Below are 15,697 nucleotides of genomic sequence, written 5' to 3'. Positions count from 1 at the left end.
GACTCGATTGACCTGAAATTTCCGTAAAATCTCCAAGTTGCAAAATAATCATGCATGCAAAGTTTCAGACAATAAATCTATTAAGGTTTGTCTTTGGCGCTACATGCCCGTCAAAATACAGTGTTTCTACACCCTTGTAACAAAATCGATAGCATTATCATAAATTCTGCAATTCCATTAACCCGATTGACCTGCAATTTCAGAATAATTCTGCAATTCGTAGATTAATCATGCATCCAAAGTTTCAGACTGTAGATCCATCTAGAGGTTTGTCTTTGGCACTACATGCCCGTCAAAATACGGTTTTCCACACCCCTGTAACAAAATCGATGGCACTATCACACGTTCCATACTTCTAATAACTCGATTGACCTGAAATTTCATAATAATACTTCAACTCGAAAATTAATCATGCATGCAAAGTTTCAGACAGTAAATCCATCTAGAAGTTTGTCTTGGGCACTACGTGCCCGTCAAAATACCGTGTTTCTACACCTCTGTAACAAAATCGATAGCAATATCACACATCCCATACTTTTATCAACTCGATTGACCTGAAGTTTCTAAAAATATACTCCAATTTGCAAATTAATCATGCATGGAATGTTTCAGGCAGAAAGTCCATCTAGAAGTTTGTCTTTGGCACTAGATGACCGTCAAAATACAGTGCCTCTACACCTTTGTTACAAAATCGATAGCACTATCACACATCCCATACTTCTATTAACTAGATTAAACTGAAATTTTAAAATAATACTTGAATTCGCAAATTAATCATGCATGCAAAGTTTCAGACAGTAAATCCATCTGGAAATTTGTCTTCGCACCAAATGCCCGTCAAAAGACAGTGTTTCTACACCCCTGTAACAAAAGCGATAGCAATATCACTCATCCCATACTTCTATTCACTCGATTGACCTGAAATTTTAGAGTAATACTTGAATACGTAATATAATCATGCATGCAAAGTTTCAGACAGCAAATCTATCTAGAAATTTGTCTTTGGCACTACATGCCCGTCAAAATACAGTGCTTCTACACCCCTCTAACAAAATCGATAGCACTATTACACATTCCATACTTCGAATAACTCGATTGACTTCAAATTTCAAAATAATACTTGAATTCGCAAATTAATCATGCATGCAAAGTTTCAGGCAGTAAATCCATTTAGAAGTTTGTCTTTGGCACTACATGCCGTCAAAGTACTGTGCTTCTACACCCCTATAACAAAATCGATGGCACTATCACACATGCAATACTTCTATTAACTCGATTGACCAGAAATTTTAGAATAATACTTCAATTCGCAAATTATTCATGCATGCAAAGTTGCAGACAGCAAATCCATCTAGAAATTTGTCTTCGCACCAAATGCCCGTCAAAAGACAGTGTTTCTACACCCCTGTAACAAAATCGATAGCAATATAACTTATCCCATACTTCTATTCACTCGATTGACCTGAAATTTTAAAATAATACTTGAATTCGTAAATCAATCATGCATGCAAAGTTTCAAACAGTAAATCCATCTAGAAGTTTGTCTTTGGCACTACATGCCCGTCAAAATACAGTGCTTCTACACCTTTGTTACAAAATCGATAGCACTATCACACATCCCATACTTCTATTAACTCGATTAAACTGAAATTTTAAAATAATACTTGAATTCGCAAATTAATCATGCATGCAAAGTTTCAGGCAGTAAATCAATCTAGAAGTTTGTCTTTGGCACTACATGCCCGTCAAAATACAGTGTTTCTACACCCCTGTAACAAAATCGATAACACTATCATAAATTCCATACTTCCATTAACCCGATTGACCTGAAATTTCTAAAAAAATACTCGAATTTGCAAAATAATCATGCATGAAAGGTTCCGGCAGTATAAGTCCATCTAGAAGTTTGTCATCGGCGCTACATGCCTGTCAAAATACCGTGTTTCTACACCCCTGTAACAAAATCAATACCACTTTCACACATCCCATACTTTTATTGACTCGATTGGCCTGAAATTTCAAAATATTTTTCAAAATTCGTAGGTTAATCATGCGTCCAAATTTTCAGACTGTAGATCCATCTATAGAAGTTTGTCTTTGGCACTATATGACAGACAAAATAGTGCGGTTTTCTACACCCCTGTAACAAAATCGATGGCACTATCACACACACATCCCATACTTTTATTGACTCGATTGACCTGAAATTTCCGTAAAATACTCCAATTTGCAAAATAATCATACATGCAAAAATTCAGACAGTAAATCCATCAAAGTTTGTCTTTGGCGCTACATGCCCGTCAAAATACAGTGTTTCTACACCCTTGTAACAAAATCGATAGCACTATCATAAATTCCGCAATTCCATTAACCCGATTGACCTGAAATTTCAGAATAATTCTGCAATTCGTAGATTAATCATGCATCCAAAGTTTCAGACTATAGATCCATCTAGAAGTTTGTCTTTGGCACTACATGCCCGTCAAAATACGGTTTTCTACCCCCCTGAAACAAAATCGATGGCACTATCACACATTCCATACTTCTAATAACTTGATTGACCTGAAATTTCATAATAATACTTTAACTCGAAAATTAATCATGCATGCAAAGTTTCAGACAGTAAATCCATCTAGAAGTTTGTCTTTGGCACTACGTGCCCGTCAAAATACCGTGTTTCTACACCCCTGTAACAAAATCGATAGCAATATCACACATCCGATACTTTTATCAACTCGATTGACTTGAAGTTTCTAAAAATATACTCCAATTTGCAAATCATGCATGCAATGTTTCAGGCAGAAAGTCCATCTAGAAATTTGTCTTTGGCACTAGATGACCGTCAAAATACAGTGCTTCTACACCTTTGTTACAAAATCGATAGCACTATCACACATCCCATACTTTTATTAACTCGATTAAACTGAAATTGTAAAATAATACTTGAATTCGCAAATTAATCATGCAAGCAAAGTTTCAGGCAGTAAATCCATCTAGAAGTTTGTCTTTGGCACTACATGCCCGTAAAAATACAGTGCTTCTACACCCATATAACAAAATCGATAGCACTTTTACACATCCCATACTTCTAATAACTCGATTGACTTCAAATTTTAAAATAATACTTGAATTCGCAAATTAATCATGCATGCAAAGTTTCAGGCAGTAAATCCATCTAGAAGTTTGTCTTTGGCACTACATGCCGTCAAAATACAGTGCTTCTACACCCCTATAACAAAATCGATGGCACTATCACACATGCAATACTTCTGTTAACTCGATTGACCTGAAATTTTAGAATAATACTTCAATTCGCAAATTAATCATGCATGCAAAGTTTCAGACAGTAAATCCATCTAGAAATTTGTCTTCGCACCAAATGCCCGTCAAAAGACAGTGTTTCTACACCCCTGTAACAAAAGCGATAGCAATATTACTCATCCCATACTTCTATTCACTCGATTGACCTGAAATTTTAGAGTAATACTTGAATTCGTAATATAATCATGCATGCAATGTTTCAGACAGCAAATCTATCTAGAAATTTGTCTTTGGCACTACATGCGCGTCAAAATACAGTGCTTCTACACCCCTATAACAAAATCGATAGCACTATTACACATCCCATACTTCTAATAACTCGATTGACTTCAAATTTCAAAATAATACTTGAATTCGCAAATTAATCATTTATGCAAAGTTTCAGGCAGTAAATCCATTTAGAAGTTTGTCTTTGGCACTACATGCCCGTCAAAATACAGTGCTTCTACACCCCTATAACAAAATCGATTGCACTATCACACATGCAATACTTCTATAAACTCGATTGAACTGAAATTTTAAAATAATACTTCAATTCGTAAATTAATCTTGCATGCAAAGTTTCAGACAATAGATCCATCTAGAAGTTTGTCTTTGGCACCAGATACACGCTATACAGTGTTTCTACACCCCTGTTAGAAAATCGATAGCAATATCACACATCCCATACTTTATTCACTGGATTGACTTTCAGGAATACTTCAATTCGCAATTATTCGTGCATGCAAAGTTTCAGACAGTAAATCCATTTAGAAGTTTGTCTTTGGCACTACATGCCGGTGAAACAGAGCTCCCATTTTGGGCATAAGAGAGTTCTATATATAGGAGGCCAGTCGTTGGTCACGTGTTGTTATCGCCAATCGTTGCCATGGAGATACCAAAAGATCTTTCATCTTTCTGCCTCTTTCTGGAAGGTTTCTTCTTGGTTTCGTGAAAGAAAATATATCGTAAAGGCAAAATCTAGCGAGCAATTGCTTTAAAGCAAAGATAATCTTGTGAAATACTGGTATTATAATTATGTGAAAAATCAAGTTCGCGTGAATTCAATGCATTTGAAGTCTGATGGCACCTTCGATGCTGGTGGCTACATGCATGCATGAATATTTGAAATCACATATATATTAAACAAAAATATGACAAAGGTAAGCTTTATATTTTTTGCCAAATTTAAAATTATGCTCAAATGAAAGGCGCTGATTTGTAATTTCAAATTAACTGTGCATATAGATTTCATTAATTGGCTACTATCTTGCCATATTCTTTTTATTTCTTACATCATCATCCATATACAGCTTATGATTCCATGATCGAATTATTTAAACGCCTAAAGCGGTAACTTGGTGTTGGCTGAGTGTGGGAAGAAATAATTGTAGTGTAGCTACGAACTCTTAATTGTATCAGGTAGAATTATCAAGACTATTGTTTTATATATACTGGGTGCCCCCAAAGTGTCCCCCTGTATAAATTACTCACCCTTCGTTGAACTCGCGTTGTTATACCTCTGGGAATTTTTAAAAATAGTTTCTACAATGTACAAAATGCTAACCACAATTAATATACTTAGCTTAGTGAATACTATGAATAATCTTTACTGTAATTTTCAATCATGGATACGTCCATCGGATAGGGAACCTAAACGGTACCCTCTCCATCCTGTAATCACATTGTCACACAGAATAACAGAAGTGAAAGCCCTGGAAAGAAAAAAAGACACACAAGATGCACACATAGTAATAATTAGATACATACCATAGGAGTCTTCACTCATTTCTCATCCCACTTAACTCTCATGCAACGTTCCCTTTGATCATGAGAAATTTTCCGACTTATACACAGAATAAGGTAATGAAAAATCAGTGAAGTGTTAAAACAGAATTCAACTGAGCTTCAGGAAATAATTAAATCATCAATACAGGCATGCACATGCAGATCCACATAAGAATACATGTTGCATGTTGACTCATGCATGTCAACATATCAGAACAGTGGAGTTTAATATAAGTAAAAAATTTTCAATCTTTGCCATGCATATACTGATTATCAGCTACTGGTACGCATTGTATTATGCTATCTCATTGTTTGCTTATTTTACTGTGTTTTACTTGTGATTATCATACAAGTTACCTTTAATTTTTTAATGGTGTGCTGTTCAGTATATATGGATGAGTTTCATTCCGATAGTCTCTCTTATAATACACTCAGTCGTGGGTGGTTTAAAATAATCACTTTATTTAGATGTGCATGTGCTATATAAATTATACGGACTATAACAAATATATTACAATGACTAATTAGAACAATTAGTACTTAACATATCTTAAACGATATTGACCATATGTACTACATCTCCTTTACAAAGTTATCCACACCATTAAGTTAAGTGTGTATTTTGCCACTCCCAAGAAGTGTTTAAGATAATAATAATAATAATAATAATAATAATAATAATAATAATAATAATAATAATAAATAATAATAATAAAATAAAAATAATATAATAATAATAATAATAATAATAATAATAATAATATAATAATAATTAAATAATAATAATAATAATAATAATAATAATAATAATAATAATAATAATAATAATAATAATAAAAGTATTTCTATAGCGCACAACCAAATTGTGTTCAGTTCTAGGCGCTTTACAGTAAAATCTAATAATAAAACTATTAAAATATCTAAATCATTGACAAACCTAATAAAATAAATGTTAAGACCAACATCATACATTATTCAAAAATAAGTTAAAAAGATATGTTATAAGATTTTTTTTAAAAACAGTAATTGATTTGCACATCCAAAGATTAATGGGTGATTCGTTCCACAATCCTGGTCCCGCGACACAAAATGATCTATCCCCAAATGTCTTCAGTCTAGAACAGGGAATCTGGAGCAATTCGCAGTTAAGAGGGTGGATAACGTGACCAGTACTCGTTACTATACATTTGGCAACTTTTCTATAGCGGTCAGTTGAACGGTCGCTTTTTGCCAGTACATTATTAATTATTGTAGTTATGATTTTTTCCTCAAGATGAAATTGCTAACTTACCACAGGAAAAAAGTTCTATTAGCTATATCAGTGATCTGGTATAAAAAAAGATTTTTTCACCGAGGCTATTTATCATATAGCTATTTTAGACTGCTGTTTGCGGTTTCCTAAACTTTCTATCATCGCACTAACAAGATTGCAAAGCAGTTAGTTTGACCGAAAACCGCGCTCCATTCGCATTTTAGACAATCTACAATCCCATGCAATATAATATGTGCCACCATGAGTTTTCAATGTTGATCCCCCTTCCCCCCATCTCAATGTTGTATTTTAACAGTTAATGAAGACTAACACCTCGAATAGTGAAAACCATCACTACCCAACATTGAAACAGGGTGCGGGAGTATGTAGTGTCTCGTTAATTTTGCATAAGATTGTAGGTCCGTCTGCATTCCGATTTCGTGCTCTATAGGTTCATTTTGTTTCTGTATCATTCAGGTTTTTAATGGAAATCGATACGAGCCTTTCAAAGAACAGAGTTTAGCAAGTGGGAACAGGTATGAAGCACAAAATTATGATGAAAGTTTTATACTATGTGCATGTTGTGTATAGATTTGGGAAACACGAAATAGATCCCTTAGATTGTCAAACGTGGAAGTATTTCTAGCAACACTACTCTGCCTATGAACATCTTGCGTTAGATATTGTAATACGGAACTGATAACTTATTTAGGGAATATATAGATAAGTTTTGAGTCATTCGTTGTTATAAAAACCGATAGTCTCTCTTTACTTAGCTTATAATACACTCAGTCGTGGGTGGTTTAAAATAATCACTTTATTTAAATGTGCATGTGCTATATAAATTATACAGACTATCACGAATATATTACAATGACTAATTAGAACAATTAGTACTTAACATATCTTAAACGATATTGACCATATGTACTACATCTCCTTTACAAAATTATCCACACCATTAAGTTAAGTGTGTATTTTGCCACTCCCAAGAAGTGTTTAAGAGGGTAGATGACGTGACCAGTACTCGAAACTATAAATTTGGCAACTTTTCTATAGCGGTCAGTTGAACGGTCGTTGTTTGCCAGTACATTATTAATTATTGTAGTTATGATTTTTTCCTCAAGATGAAATTGCTAACTTACCACAGGAAAAAAGTTCTATTAGCTATATCAGTGATCTGGTATAAAAAAAGATTTTTTCACCGAGGCTATTTATCATATAGCTATTTTAGACTGCTGTTTGCAGTTTCCTAAACTTTCTATCATCGCACTAACAAGATTGCAAAGCAGTTAGTTTGACCGAAAACCGCGCTCCATTCGCATTTTGGACAATCTAGGTCCGTCTGCATTCCGATTTCGTGCTCTATAGGTTCATTTTGTTTCTGTATCATTCAGGTTTTTAATGGAAATCGATACGAGCCTTTCAAAGAACAGAGTTTAGCAAGTGGGAACAGGTATTGAGCACAAAATTATGATGAAAGTTTTATACTATGTGCATGTTGTGTATAGATTTGGGAAACACGAGATAGATCCCTTAGATTGTCAAACGTGGAAGTATTTCTAGCAACACTACTCTGCCTATCAACATCTTGCGTTAGATATTGTAATACGGAACTGATAACTTATTTAGGGAATATATAGATAAGTTTTGAGTCATTCGTATGTTATAAAAACCGATAGTCTTTCTTATAATACACTCAGTCGTGGGTGGTTTAAATAATCACTTTATTTAAATGTGCATGTGCTATATAAATTATACAGACTATCAGGAATATATTACAATGACTAATTAGAACAATTAGTATTTAACATATCTTAAACGATATTGACCATATGTACTACATCTGCTTTACAAAATTATCCACACCATTAAGTTAAGTGTGTATTTTGCCACTCCCAAGAAGTGTTTAAGAGGGTAGATAACGTGACCAGTACTCGTTACTATAAATTTGGCAACTTTTCTATAGCGGTCAGTTGAACGGTCGTTTTGCCAGTACATTATTAATTATTGTAGTTATGATTTTTTCCTCAAGATGAAATTGCTAACTTACCACAGGAAAAAAGTTCTATTAGCTATATCAGTGATCTGGTATAAAAAAAGATTTTTTCACCGAGGCTATTTATCATATAGCTATTTTAGACTGCTGTTTGCAGTTTCCTAAACTTTCTATCATCGCACTAACAAGATTGCAAAGCAGTAGTTTGACCGAAAACCGCGCTCCATTCGCATTTTGGACAATCTAGGTCCGTCTGCATTCCGATTTCGTGCTCTATAGGTTCATTTTGTTTCTGTATCATTCAGGTTTTTAATGGAAATCGATACGAGCCTTTCAAAGAACAGAGTTTAGCAAGTGGGAACAGGTATGAAGCACAAAATTATGATGAAAGTTTTATACTATGTGCATGTTGTGTATAGATTTGGGAAACACGAGATAGATCCCTTAGATTGTCAAACGTGGAAGTATTTCTAGCAACACTACTCTGCCTATCAACATCTTGCGTTAGATATTGTAATACGGAACTGATAACTTATTTAGGGAATATATAGATAAGTTTTGAGTCATTCGTAGTTATAAAAACCGATAGTCTGTCTTATAATACACTCAGTCGTGGGTGGTTTAAATAATCACTTTATTTAAATGTGCATGTGCTATATAAATTATACAGACTATCACGAATATATTACAATGACTAATTAGAACAATTAGTATTTAACATATCTTAAACGATATAGACCATATGTACTACATCTGCTTTACAAAATTATCCACACCATTAAGTTAAGTGTGTATTTTGCCACTCCCAAGAAGTGTTTAAGAGGGTAGATAACGTGACCAGTACTCGTTACTATAAATTTGGCAACTTTTCTATAGCGGTCAGTTGAACGGTCTGTTTGCCAGTACATTATTAATTATTGTAGTTATGATTTTTTCCTCAAGATGAAATTGCTAACTTACCACAGGAAAAAAGTTCTATTAGCTATATCAGTGATCTGGTATAAAAAAAAGATTTTTTCACCGAGGCTATTTATCATATAGCTATTTTAGACTGCTGTTTGCAGTTTCCTAAACTTTCTATCATCGCACTAACAAGATTGCAAAGCAGTTAGTTTGACCGAAAACCGCGCTCCATTCGCATTTTGGACAATCTAGGTCCGTCTGCATTCCGATTTCGTGCTCTATAGGTTCATTTTGTTTCTGTATCATTCAGGTTTTTAATGGAAATCGATACGAGCCTTTCAAAGAACAGAGTTTAGCAAGTGGGAACAGGTATGAAGCACAAAATTATGATGAAAGTTTTATACTATGTGCATGTTGTGTATAGATTTGGGAAACACGAGATAGATCCCTTAGATTGTCAAACGTGGAAGTATTTCTAGCAACACTACTCTGCCTATCAACATCTTGCGTTAGATATTGTAATACGGAACTGATAACTTATTTAGGGAATATATAGATAAGTTTTGAGTCATTCGTAGTTGTTATAAAAACCGATAGTCTGTCTTATAATACACTCAGTCGTGGGTGGTTTAAATAATCACTTTATTTAAATGTGCATGTGCTATATAAATTATACAGACTATCACGAATATATTACAATGACTAATTAGAACAATTAGTATTTAACATATCTTAAACGATATGACCATATGTACTACATCTGCTTTACAAAATTATCCACACCATTAAGTTAAGTGTGTATTTTGCCACTCCCAAGAAGTGTTTAAGAGGGTAGATAACGTGACCAGTACTCGTTACTATAAATTTGGCAACTTTTCTATAGCGGTCAGTTGAACGGTCGTGTTTGCCAGTACATTATTAATTATTGTAGTTATGATTTTTCCTCAAGATGAAATTGCTAACTTACCACAGGAAAAAAGTTCTATTAGCTATATCAGTGATCTGGTATAAAAAAGATTTTTTCACCGAGGCTATTTATCATATAGCTATTTTAGACTGCTGTTTGCAGTTTCCTAAACTTTCTATCATCGCACTAACAAGATTGCAAAGCAGTTAGTTTGACCGAAAACCGCGCTCCATTCGCATTTTGGACAATCTAGGTCCGTCTGCATTCCGATTTCGTGCTCTATAGGTTCATTTTGTTTCTGTATCATTCAGGTTTTAATGGAAATCGATACGAGCCTTTCAAAGAACAGAGTTTAGCAAGTGGGAACAGGTATGAAGCACAAAATTATGATGAAAGTTTTATACTATGTGCATGTTGTGTATAGATTTGGGAAACACGAGATAGATCCCTTAGATTGTCAAACGTGGAAGTATTTCTAGCAACACTACTCTGCCTATCAACATCTTGCGTTAGATATTGTAATACGGAACTGATAACTTATTTAGGGAATATATAGATAAGTTTTGAGTCATTCGTAGTTGTTATAAAAACCGATAGTCTTCTTATAATACACTCAGTCGTGGGTGGTTTAAAATAATCACTTTATTTAAATGTGCATGTGCTATATAAATTATACAGACTATCACGAATATATTACAATGACTAATTAGAACAATTAGTATTTAACATATCTTAAACGATATGACCATATGTACTACATCTGCTTTACAAAATTATCCACACCATTAAGTTAAGTGTGTATTTTGCCACTCCCAAGAAGTGTTTAAGAGGGTAGATAACGTGACCAGTACTCGTTACTATAAATTTGGCAACTTTTCTATAGCGGTCAGTTGAAGGTCGCTTTTGCCAGTACATTATTAATTATTGTAGTTATGATTTTTTCCTCAAGATGAAATTGCTAACTTACCACAGGAAAAAAGTTCTATTAGCTATATCAGTGATCTGGTATAAAAAAAGATTTTTTCACCGAGGCTATTTATCATATAGCTATTTTAGACTGCTGTTTGCAGTTTCCTAAACTTTCTATCATCGCACTAACAAGATTGCAAAGCAGGTAGTTTGACCGAAAACCGCGCTCCATTCGCATTTTGGACAATCTAGGTCCGTCTGCATCCGATTTCGTGCTCTATAGGTTCATTTTGTTTCTGTATCATTCAGGTTTTTAATGGAAATCGATACGAGCCTTTCAAAGAACAGAGTTTAGCAAGTGGGAACAGGTATGAAGCACAAAATTATGATGAAAGTTTTATACTATGTGCATGTTGTGTATAGATTTGGGAAACACGAGATAGATCCCTTAGATTGTCAAACGTGGAAGTATTTCTAGCAACACTACTCTGCCTATCAACATCTTGCGTTAGATATTGTAATACGGAACTGATAACTTATTTAGGGAATATATAGATAAGTTTTGAGTCATTCGTAGTTATAAAAACCGATAGTCTGTCTTATAATACACTCAGTCGTGGGTGGTTTAAATAATCACTTTATTTAAATGTGCATGTGCTATATAAATTATACAGACTATCACGAATATATTACAATGACTAATTAGAACAATTAGTATTTAACATATCTTAAACGATATAGACCATATGTACTACATCTGCTTTACAAAATTATCCACACCATTAAGTTAAGTGTGTATTTTGCCACTCCCAAGAAGTGTTTAAGAGGGTAGATAACGTGACCAGTACTCGTTACTATAAATTTGGCAACTTTTCTATAGCGGTCAGTTGAACGGTCGGTTTGCCAGTACATTATTAATTATTGTAGTTATGATTTTTTCCTCAAGATGAAATTGCTAACTTACCACAGGAAAAAAGTTCTATTAGCTATATCAGTGATCTGGTATAAAAAAAAGATTTTTTCACCGAGGCTATTTATCATATAGCTATTTTAGACTGCTGTTTGCAGTTTCCTAAACTTTCTATCATCGCACTAACAAGATTGCAAAGCAGTTAGTTTGACCGAAAACCGCGCTCCATTCGCATTTTGGACAATCTAGGTCCGTCTGCATTCCGATTTCGTGCTCTATAGGTTCATTTTGTTTCTGTATCATTCAGGTTTTTAATGGAAATCGATACGAGCCTTTCAAAGAACAGAGTTTAGCAAGTGGGAACAGGTATGAAGCACAAAATTATGATGAAAGTTTTATACTATGTGCATGTTGTGTATAGATTTGGGAAACACGAGATAGATCCCTTAGATTGTCAAACGTGAAAGTATTCTAGCAACACTACTCTGCCTATCAACATCTTGCGTTAGATATTGTAATACGGAACTGATAACTTATTTAGGGAATATATAGATAAGTTTTGAGTCATTCGTAGTGGTTATAAAAACCGATAGTCTCTCTTAACTTAGCTTATAATACACTCAGTCGTGGGTGGTTTAAAATAATCACTTTATTTAAATGTGCATGTGCTATATAAATTATACAGACTATCACGAATATATTACAATGACTAATTAGAACAATTAGTATTTAACATATCTTAAACGATATTGACCATATGTACTACATCTGCTTTACAAAATTATCCACACCATTAAGTTAAGTGTGTATTTTGCCACTCCCAAGAAGTGTTTAAGAGGGTAGATAACGTGACCAGTATTCGTTACTATAAATTTGGCAACTTTTTTATAGCGGTCAGTTGAAAGGTCGCTTTTTGCCAGTAAATTATTAATTATTGTAGTTATGATTTTTTCCTCAAGATGAAATTGCTAACTTACCACAGGAAAAAAGTTCTATTAATTATATCAGTGATCTGGTATAAAAAAAAGATTTTTTCACCGAGGCTATTTATCATATAGCTATTTTAGACTGCTTTTTGCAGTTTACTAAACTTTCTATCATCGCACTAACAAGATTGCAAAGCAGGTAGTTTGACCGAAAACCGCGCTCCATTCGCATTTTGGACAATCTAGGTCCGTCTGCAATCCGATTTCGTGCTCTATAGGTTCATTTTGTTTCTGTATCATTCAGGTTTTTAATGGAAATCGATACGAGCCTTTCAAAGAACAGAGTTTAGCAAGTGGGAACAGGTATGAAGCACAAAATTATGATGAAAGTTTTATACTATGTGCACGTTGTGTATAGATTTGGGAAACACGAGATAGATCCCTTAGATTGTCAAACGTGGAAGTATTTCTAGCAACACTACTCTGCCTATCAACATCTTGCGTTAGATATTGTAATACGGAACTGATAACTTATTTAGGGAATATATAGATAAGTTTTGAGTCATTCGTAGTTGTTATAAAAACCGATAGTCTGTCTTATAATACACTCAGTCGTGGGTGGTTTAAATAATCACTTTATTTAAATGTGCATGTGCTATATAAATTATACAGACTATCACGAATATATTACAATGACTAATTAGAACAATTAGTATTTAACATATCTTAAACGATAGACCATATGTACTACATCTCCTTTACAAAATTATCCACACCATTAAGTTAAGTGTATTTTGCCACTCCCAAGAAGTGTTTAAGAGGGTAGATAACGTGACCAGTACTCGTTACTATAAATTTGGCAACTTTTCTATAGCGGTCAGTTGAAAGGTCGCTTTTTGCCAGTAAATTATTAATTATTGTAGTTATGATTTTTTCCTCAAGATGAAATTGCTAACTTACCACAGGAAAAAAGTTCTATTAGCTATATCAGTGATCTGGTAAAAAAAAGATTTTTCACCGAGGCTATTTATCATATAGCTATTTAGACTGCTTTTTGCAGTTTACTAAACTTTCTATCATCGCACTAACAAGATTGCAAAGCAGGTAGTTTGACCGAAAACCGCGCTCCATTCGCATTTTGGACAATCTAGGTCCGTCTGCAATCCGATTTCGTGCTCTATAGGTTCATTTTGTTTCTGTATCATTCAGGTTTTTAATGGAAATCGATACGAGCCTTTCAAAGAACAGAGTTTAGCGGGAACAGGTATGAAGCACAAAATTATGATGAAAGTTTTATACTATGTGCACGTTGTGTATAGATTTGGGAAACACGAGATAGATCCCTTAGATTGTCAAACGTGGAAGTATTTCTAGCAACACTACTCTGCCTATCAACATCTTGCGTTAGATATTGTAATACGGAACTGATAACTTATTTAGGGAATATATAGATAAGTTTTGAGTCATTCGTAGTTATAAAAACCGATAGTCTGTCTTATAATACACTCAGTCGTGGGTGGTTTAAATAATCACTTTATTTAAATGTGCATGTGCTATAAATTATACAGACTATCACGAATATATTACAATGACTAATTAGAACAATTAGTATTTAACATATCTTAAACGATATAGACCATATGTACTACATCTGCTTTACAAAATTATCCACACCATTAAGTTAAGTGTGTATTTTGCCACTCCCAAGAAGTGTTTAAGAGGGTAGATAACGTGACCAGTATTCGTTACTATAAATTTGGCAACTTTTTTATAGCGGTCAGTTGAAAGGTCGCTTTTTGCCAGTAAATTATTAATTATTGTAGTTATGATTTTTTCCTCAAGATGAAATTGCTAACTTACCACAGGAAAAAGTTCTATTAGCTATATCAGTGATCTGGTATAAAAAAAGATTTTTTCACCGAGGCTATTCATATAGCTATTTTAGACTGCTTTTTGCAGTTTCCTAAACTTTCTATCATCGCTCAACTACAAGATTGCAAAGCAGTTAGTTTGACAGAAAACCGCGCTCCATTCGCATTTTGGACAATCTAGGTCCGTCTGCATTCCGATTTCGTGCTCTATAGGTTCATTTTGTTTCTGTATCATTCAGGTTTATAATGGAAATCGATACGAGCCTTTCAAAGAACAGAGTTTAGCAAGTGGGAACAGGTATGAAGCACAAAATTATGATGAAAGTTTTATACTATGTGCATGTTGTGTATAGATTTGGGAAACACGAGATAGATCCCTTAGATTGAAATTTGAGTTTAAACTTGATGATATTTTATGCTAATTAAGATCACATGTCCAAACAACGATACGGTTTTTCTTATAAATTATCGATGAGTGTGTGATTTTGCAGTGGAAAGATTCGTAGTCGAATGTTTATGGCTTTGTTAGATGATATATTTATATGGACTGACCTTTCAACCTTAGGTGATTTACAGGAGGGGTTAATGAGAGGAAATACTGTCAACCAATAATTAACAGCTGGTGATGACAACCTTTGATGGTAGCTTGTGCTTCAATCTTTAACATTATTGTTCCGAGGATCTTCGTGGAGGATCTAACGTCCATGTATTAATGTGCTGCTAGAAAGATATTCATCAGTTAGAAAAATGAACAAGTTGGGTGCTAATGATAAGAATGATAATATTAAGAAAGACAACATATAACAACAATTTCATACATAGTTCCTCGGCTGGAATTCGTCTGTCGTAACGTTGGTGAGCGTTTGAATTTACTACTGCACATGCCACCAAGATCGGCGGCCATGCTACTCATGATTGCAACTATTAGATTC

General features: G+C 34.0%; 1 long non-coding RNA gene across 2 annotated transcripts; it reads left to right on the top strand.

The window, feature by feature from the left end:
- Window positions 1–6,766: 6,766 nt before the first annotated feature.
- Window positions 6,767–15,435, top strand: LOC114535265. 2 transcript variants are annotated; one of them, XR_003688232.1, is made up of 4 exons: window positions 6,767–6,876; window positions 7,738–7,796; window positions 15,005–15,063; window positions 15,331–15,435. It is a non-coding gene; the product is annotated as an uncharacterized LOC114535265 (long non-coding RNA). The 2 variants fall into 2 exon arrangements; XR_003688231.1 differs by lacking the exon at window positions 15,331–15,435 and having other exon boundaries at window positions 6,774–6,876; window positions 15,005–15,091.
- The last annotated feature ends 262 nt before the right edge of the window (window positions 15,436–15,697 follow it).

The sequence above is a fragment of the Dendronephthya gigantea genome, unplaced genomic scaffold (genome assembly GCF_004324835.1).
Source record: "Dendronephthya gigantea isolate DGI-Jeju-01 unplaced genomic scaffold, DenGig_1.0 000115F, whole genome shotgun sequence".
NCBI lineage: Eukaryota > Metazoa > Cnidaria > Anthozoa > Malacalcyonacea > Nephtheidae > Dendronephthya > Dendronephthya gigantea.
The sequence above is the reverse complement of the archived record's forward strand: the minus strand, read 5'-3'. Positions and strand labels throughout refer to the sequence as shown.